The sequence below is a fragment of the Lolium rigidum genome, unplaced genomic scaffold (assembly GCF_022539505.1).
Source record: "Lolium rigidum isolate FL_2022 unplaced genomic scaffold, APGP_CSIRO_Lrig_0.1 contig_40070_1, whole genome shotgun sequence".
NCBI classification, from domain to species: Eukaryota; Viridiplantae; Streptophyta; class Magnoliopsida; order Poales; family Poaceae; genus Lolium; species Lolium rigidum.
In genome coordinates this window covers 1-8,517 of record NW_025900472.1, presented here as the reverse complement: position 1 = coordinate 8,517, position 8,517 = coordinate 1, and the positions used below count along the sequence as shown (strand labels likewise).

The following is an 8,517-nucleotide window of genomic DNA, read 5'->3' as shown; positions in this document are numbered from 1 at the left end:
GAAGCATCACGAGAAAAAAATTAGTAGACACGGCAAACTTCCAAAACAAAAATAAGCTAACTTCATGTGGGGACAAGGTGAACTTTTTCTATTTGAAGTCAATGAACCGATCAATGCAAATATTGAATTAACATCGGGTGCTAGCTGTGCGCATATGAGATTGTCGGGCGGTTGTCAAAATCGAGTCCGCGGTGTGCTACATCATCGTTCGTACACCTGCTGGGGGCCTGCTGCCGTGTAGTGAGGCTCGGACTCGAGTTTGTCTAGGGGCCGCCCATTGTGTAAGGCCAAGAGCTTGGGATGGCAGCCATGTTGTTGGTGAGGTGCTCGTATCAACCCGGAAGCATTGGTGCTAGTGGACGCCCACGCTTGGCTTTGTGAACTCCCGTGTGTGGAAGGCACGCTCAATGAGACAGGACCATGGCTTCAAAGGTACCACAAACGCCATCTTAAGTGAGCTCCAAGTGTTGTTCCTGTAACAAAATGTAGTGTACTTTGTATGAGTGCCATGATTATACTTGGATCAACATGGGAAGACTATGGTCGGGACCGGAAGAGACGAGAAAATAAATACGAAAACCACAACGCGCTTCTACTTGCTATCACTAGGTACTCACTTCAATTATTTATCCTGTAATAATACCATGTGTAGATTCAGTCAAAGATCCCTTTTTCATAGTGAACTATGAGGAATAGAAGTGAACTTGCCTTTTTTATACGTAAGACAAGCACACATGAAATGGACTCCCGCAAAATAAAAAAGAGTGAACTTGACATTTTGAACAAAGTGAGCTGTAAGTATATATGGAGCGAAACCAACTTACAAATTAAAAAAAGGAATTTCACAATAAGGTGAATTGGACAAACAAAACTTCCCAACAATTAAATGCGAACTTCGCGATGGGTTTAAACCAACTCGTTAACCAATGTAAATATTTTTACTACCTCACATGAAATACTGAACTTGGCGAGAGCAGAAGTAGACTTTCTACGCGGAATAATTATGAACCGAACTTTCTAACAAATAAATATGAACTTCCAAAAAAAAAACAACCATTACTTGGTATTTTGAAATACACTCCCAAACAAATCAAGAATAGGGACCTCGAATGTAATCTTGACTGCAAGTATAAATTGTTCACTAGTTAATTACCTTAAGTGTAGTGTTGAAATCCCCGGAGAGTAATACCGGAGCACCATTCCACGTTATTTTGCCGAATGAACTTGGCGGTAATAAGCAAATGCACCAACTGCCTAAAATAAATTAAGCGTACAGAGTGACATTATCCTCTCTCGTTTTTTACGGGAACATGAACTTCCTCCTTCGACCTACGAGGCATGTCCAAACTGAACTTCAGAAAAATAAAAGTGTGAACTCCATCAAAAAATAAAAGAGTGAACTCCAGATGAGAATAGAGCGAACATCGCAAATATTCTAGCAGGAATATATAAAATGAAAATAGCAGTAGATATGAACTTGGCGAATTAAGAGAAGTTGGCTTCACAGATTAGGAGAAGTGAGCTTCACGGATTAGAAGAAGTGAGCTTCACGGATTATAAGAACTAGCAGGCATATATAAAATGAAAATAGCATTAGATGTGTCGCGAATTAAGAGAAGTGAGCTTCACAGATTAGGAGAAGTGAGCTTCACGGATTAGGAGAAGTGAGCTTCACGGATTATAAGAAGTGAGCTTCACAGATTATAAGAAGTGGCAGGAATATATAAAATGAAAATAGCAGTAGAAGTGAACTTCGCGAATTAAGAGAAGTGAGCTTCACAGATTAGGAGAAGTGAGCTAAGAGAAATCACCCAAGAAATTGTAATAATATCCGAAAAAGTTGTATATTGTGCTAGGTCATTATGCAGAATATCAAAACATGATGCTTTTTCATGATGCTTTTTTAGAATGGACTTGACTGGATAAAATGGGTGAACTCCCAACGAGGAAAAGGTGAACTTTCAAGAGAACTAACGTGAATTTCTTACCCATTTGTTTCTCGTAAAAATGAAATGAACTACCACAGGTTAAAATTTTAATTTTCCCAGGTGCAATTTTATACGCACCCTTAATGTGTTTTCATACTGTCAAGACTCAACACGATAAAACCATAACACTCAAAATGAACCTCGCTTGTATGTCATAGATAACGAAAAGATGCCAGTGAACTCTTATCTAAATTCACTTTCTATGAGCCGTCCCTTTTTATCTGAACTGAAGTTCTCGCTTCCTAATTTCACACACATATTGTGAGCTCCAGCTATAAGGGAATACACCACTAGAAATAATTCTAAAACTATCAGCAGTCCAGCGCCAAACCAGCAGTCGACAAAATTGAGCTTTCAAAAATAAAAACTTCTTGGAGATAGAAAAAATGAACTCATCAAATTACTATTGTAAACTCCTCACGGATGAAGTACACTGTCCGACATAAAAAAGATGAATTTTTCAACCAAGACTAAATAAACTTTGATGCGTTATACAGAGAAAACTTATGTTTTATAGAGATAGAAAATGTGAAACTCTCCGGCGAATCAACATAAGAGTAGCGCTGGTCAACTTGTTAAGATGAATAAGTGAACTTCAAAAATTTATCAAGTGCACTGTTGATTGTCTACTTCAAAACGAAGTCAAAACGAACTTCTTTTGCAAGTCAAAACGAAGTATTTTAAAAATCACTTAGTGGAAAAAGATGAACTTCCTGGTAAAATGAATCTGAACTTTTAGATAGACAAAATGTGTACTGCCAATCAATGACAATGTGAACTCATGGAGAAAGAGAGGTGAACTCCCCTTGAAATGTGAATTTAATTTTCCTAACAAATCAAATCGAGCTTTGCTTATTTGATGCACTGAACTAGTATGTTTCGCAAAATCAACTTTCATTTTGTTTTTGATGCAACGAGTTCAGCATAATCGATATGCTAAAAAAATAGCAGTTAAATATTAAAATCTCTGCGCTACCTAACAAGAAATATTGGATTCAATTGTTTTATACTTTTTAGTAAGCAACTAGACACTCCTACAAAACTAATATAGTTTGGTCACAGAATTATTCAACAAGCAAGTTTTCGATGAGAGCAACTCAGCGTATTTTGTTTTACCAAACTCCCATTCTCCCTGATCTTGTGAACTTTCACTGGAAATAGATGTGAACTTTGACTGCTCACGGAGGTTTCGAGCGGCCCAGCAAACAGAACTCACAAAATGCATTTTTTTTTATTTAAGCGAACTTTTAAAAATTGAGGTCAAACACTATCCTGGCAGTTTACAACTTAATATGCCACACTCACCGTACAATAGTTACACATCTGGTATAAAATGTGTAAAGTTCCTGCAACTATTCATTTGTTTTTAGATGAAAATGAAATTAACTTCCATGAGTTACAAAGAGAACTTTCCATGTGTTCAAAGTGAACTGGCTGAAAATAAGGTAATCTTTCAGCAAGATGAGGTGAACTACTGACTAATTCAAAGTGAACTTTCCAGGGCGTTCAAATAAACTTCCGGTATTCAAAGCAATGACTAGCGTGCACACACTAAATAAAGAGGATAAAAGGAATAGCACCAATGTGACTATGTGAGCACAGTCATGTAGTACTAAATTCTTTTTTTCATGTTATGTGATATGTGAGCCAAGCGAACTTCGTGTCACAAATAAGTTTACTTCCCAAACATAAATTTTTGATTTTCATGCATTCTTGCAATAAACCTGCTATCCGCACACACACCACATAGAACTGCTGCGAGAACCAAACTATGAACTTCCCAGCGAAAGGGGATGGTACATGGACTATTGGACGCAAATGATAAGCTGTAGTAGAGTTAATGGTTTCATTTATATTGTCTCATCCAGTACGCAATTATATTATATCATTTAGTAGACACCTAATTTTGTTGAGCTGTAAGAGAGTTTGTGTAAAGAGATAAACTTAGAGATGCAATTACCTTACAAAAAGGAGGTGACCCTGCGCCAAGGCTTCCTAGTTTTCTTTACACATAATCAAGAAGTTTACTTCTCCCAATGCATAACAACGAACTTAGGAAATAGTGAATATAAAGGAATTATCCATCCCATTGCCTGCAATATTAGAAATGAACTTCACCAATAGTCCATCTAGAATGAATAATCTAAACTTAAATATTAGGAGAAGTGAACTTCATGAATAATCCATCTAGAATGAATAATCTAAACTTAAATATTAGGAGAAGTAAACTTTCACGAATTGGAGAAGTGAGCTACACGTATTTGCAAAAGTGAACTCCACGGATTAAAAATGTGAATTAACAAGTTAACATCGGGCTATCTAATGAATCTAACTTCCGGGAAATACGAGAAGTTAACCTTGCTCCATGAAAAAGTGAATTTTGTTCTTTTTCTAGCAACCATGCATCTACACGTACATACAGGACATAAACATTTTTTCATACGGAGTAACTACTGGAGCTTTCAAGAGTGAACTACTAAAGCTAGCCATGTATGTATCATCCATTCATATGCATTTTTCCTTGCTGGTACATCCATATCGACATGCAAAAAAAGGCAGGGAATCCAATATTAATGCCAACAGGTATAGCATAAATCAGATTCAATGTTACCCTCTGCTTTGACAACACCAAGTATGCACCGTCACATAGTTCCTGCGTAATAACTAGTCGCGAATGAACCAAACTGTGTGGAGGTGAACTTCGAGGATGCTCACGGTGAATTTCCCAACCGAGCACGAGTGGTTACCGGAGGGAGGCGGCGCGGCCCGGGACGCTCAAGCATTGCAGCTAGCGAGACCATAATCCAAGCACAATCTGAACATTGAACTACATGTTAGTGAACTTCCCAAGACTAAAGGCAGACATCACCGCTACTTATTCCATGGTGGCAGCTTTGAAGGCTTCTCTTATTTTCCATCAAATCTTAAACGTCCATGAACTTCTCAAATTTAACAAGTGTATATTATATGGACTTTTCTTACAACTTTTACAAGAAAGGTGGACTTGTTGGGTTCATGAGAAGGCTTCTCTTAGTTCGCAGGACGGTGAGAATTATGCATCGAAAAGAGGCGCTTACGACGAAGAGGAGGCCGCAATGGAGGGGAAGCTGCAGCCGTAACGAGCTGAACCCGTGTTCCTCGGGCATGACACCTATGCCACGAGAAAAATTTGAGCATTAGTTAGCATAGCATCCAACATAGGAGAGGGGGAATGGATTCGACAATGTAACTAACACTAGGATAGATTCCAAACAAAAGTGGAAAGTAACAGCGCGCTACAGACAAGATATGCCGAGAGGAGATATGTGACGAGACAAACGAATCTGCAACTTAAACAGAGCAGCTGGTATGGTACCCGTGGCTAAATTCGGTGGAATCGATGCTGGGCAGCAGCATGGGAACCTAACTCGTACACATGGTTTAAACCCAAACCAATCTGAGCAGGTTGTATGGAAGGTCGGAACTGCCCGGATGGCTGAATTCGCCGGCAGTTGTGAGCGAATTACGACGGGAACGAAATCTTAAGCAAGAAAATCAAGTGAAAACAAGCATCTTTCTCTTAAATGATAATACCTGCCAGGTTGCATTGACGGTTTCTGCAATTTGTTCCCCACAATACTTTGCAAACAAAAACAAGCCGGTTAATTACTAGCATATGAATCTAAAACCGTAGACATACTTTACATGCTTCATAGGCAATGCAGATAAGTGCACATGTATCACTACGTTATAACATCAAGCAATCAGAACTTCAAGTGCCGTACGTGAGCTACTATATTAACATTATTTGAGCACACAGGTATTGCTCATCTGTTTTCGATCCATCCCATCAGAACCAAGAGCTAGCTAGTAAGATAACTTAGCTGAACAAACAGTTGGTGGAGATTCAGAACAAGAAAACGTACCAACCCATATGCAGTTCAGAAGCACCCTCGTACAGGTTCAGTACCTGCGTCAGCTGCATTCTTGTGCATCAGCACGCATCATGCCGGGAGCAGCGGTGGTCCACTCAGGTTCCGGCGGTGGTACAGGTTCCGGCCATGGAGTTCAAAGTGGCGGCCATGGCGTCCTCCTTGACGGGTCAGAAAATGGGAGAAGGAGGGATGGCGAAGGGGGTGGCTAGCCGGGGAAGAGATCTCGCCGGAAGGGGTGGTACGCGGCGTGGCCGACCAAGGCAGGGGCCATGCGCTAGGTGGTTGGCCGTGGTAGGGAGCTGGCCGGCAAGGGGCGACGCGCGGGGTTGCCAATCGATCCAGATTGGGGCTGGAACCGGCAGCAAGGATGGTGGGGAACCTGCGGCTGGTAGAGGCGTGGGGCTGCGGTGGAGTTGGGCCGCCGACGGGGAAGAAGGCGATGCGGGAGATGGGATCGGGCGGCGCGATGCCCCAACCGGAAGAAGGTGGGGAAATTTTGGGGCAGGCGTGCGCGAGGAGGGGTTGAGAGAGCTTGTCGTGGGTGGGCGGGGGTTGGTTCAGTGTCGGGTCCGGTGGGTTTTTTCGGGTTCATTGCTGGGGGTTCGAGAATAGCTATTCTAGAACCCCTCTTAAGGGGGGTTCGAGAATAGTTGGGCTCTATATACCAAACGTGTATTTCGTACATACCTGGAGTGTACGTGTCTAAATTACACATACCTAAGGTTTACATACCTAACATCTACACATACAAGTTACACATACCTAACATTTACATACTTAACATACACACATGCAAGTTACACATACCTAACATATATATACACGTATCAGTGTACGTACACCTTAGGTATGCAATACCTTAAGTATGTATCACTTGAGTATGCATATCTTAGGTATGTATACCTTAGGTATGTGTAACTTAGGTATGTATACCCTCAGGTATGTGTACTACAAAGCAAAAATACGCGTATCTACGTATGGTGCCCGGGCACCTAGGAGCACCATGGACGTGGTTTTGGTACGTAACCTTACCCCAGCGCTAGATGTCATCACAATCCATCTGCTTTGAGATTGATACTTTTCTTTCCTAATAGTTCCTAGTGTGACCCATAGAAAAGGAATGAAATTGGATTTCTCTCTCCTTGTTGGGGCACATGCACATGTGGTGTGCAGAAAATTTGAATCGGGTTTCTATTTCTATGCACTGTGCGATGTGAGGATTCCTATTGAATTCAAAAAACGACCTACTTATAAGTAGTCCTTCAGAGCAGTGGGCCATGACCAGTATGTAATTCAAATCAAGCGGGACATGCCAACAACTGGGTATATATAGCAGGTCTTGATCAAACCGTTTTCTTGTTATGGAAATTTTTCATTCAAACTGGGTGGTATTGACATAGGCATCCCCAATGGGCCTGCCGAAGATGGTACCCGGGGTTTACTGAAGGCCCACGACCCGAAGTTTTTGAAGCCTGGAAGCCCAGTATGTAGTTTGGAAATATAGAGTTGTATTAGGAATAATGACTTGTAACTATTACGGGACGAACTCAAAGAGTCTCCCGGACTTTGTAACTTGTACATCACGAAACACTCGGCTCCGCCTTCTATATAAGGGGGAGTCGAGGGTCAAAGAGAGGATCGATTTCATTGTCAACATAACCCTAGTTTTTAGCAGTCGAGTACTTTTCCGGCTGAAACCTTCGAGATCTACTTGCCCATTACCCCTGAAAACCCTAGTCTACAATCTGTAGGCATTGACAAGTTAATCCCTTGTCAATTGGCGTTGTCTGTGGGAACTAAAGGCGACAAGGAACTGATCTCGATGGCACGATCAACATCGTCGACATCTTCGGTGGCAAGCAACGGGATGGACAGAGGTAAACAGATCAAAACTGGTCTAGTCGATTTTGTTCCTCACCCGCCCTCCCGTTTGGATGCATATACGTATCTGGAGGAGCCTATGGAGATGACGTTCGGGAGGTTCCACTTCCGCGTCGGAAAAGAGGGATCATATCGTCTCGAGGTTCCAATTTCGTCGGGATCGTCGGTGGTCGATTACGATCTTACGGAATCATCGTCATCATTCAAGACGGGAGCCGAGGAGATCTCGTCGCCACGCTTTCCCAGGGACGTGGCAAGCGGAGAACTCATCAAGATCTTCGGCAGCATGTCCTTCGAGTCCTCCAGTATAAGCAGCGATTCAGACAGCGTCGACAGCTTCAACTTCATCGACAGATCTACTTCTGTTCGGGAGGTCTTCACCGATCTATACGACGGTGTCACCAATCCCAGCAAAATTCAAGCTTCAAAATATCATCATGTTTATGTAATTGGAGAACCAAGTCGCCCGCAAGAGGAGACATCAGAGGCTTTCGATAATTTGGGAAATCCATATATCGATCCCGCTGATCTTACGCGAGGCCTGGGCACTAAGTACGTCGGGCCCGCGGAACGACAGATGGTGCAACTTCCACAAGCGGCCTGGGATAGAGCCGCAAAAGCTATGGATGGCACAGAGCCGATGAATACAACTGCTACGTTCGAAGAATTGCAAGCATACCAATATAGACTCGCCCGTGCTGGACGAGAACTCGAAAAGCAAGCAATGAGCTCAA

The 8,517-nt window shown here is 42.0% G+C and overlaps 1 long non-coding RNA gene across 1 annotated transcript; it reads right to left on the bottom strand.

The window, feature by feature from the left end:
* Positions 1–259: 259 nt before the first annotated feature.
* Positions 260–4,710, bottom strand: LOC124681353. The gene is made up of 4 exons (XR_006995841.1): positions 4,600–4,710; positions 3,949–4,081; positions 1,154–1,329; positions 260–473 (listed from the first exon to the last, which is right to left on the bottom strand). It is a non-coding gene; the product is annotated as an uncharacterized LOC124681353 (long non-coding RNA).
* Between the last annotated feature and the right edge of the window lie 3,807 nt (positions 4,711–8,517).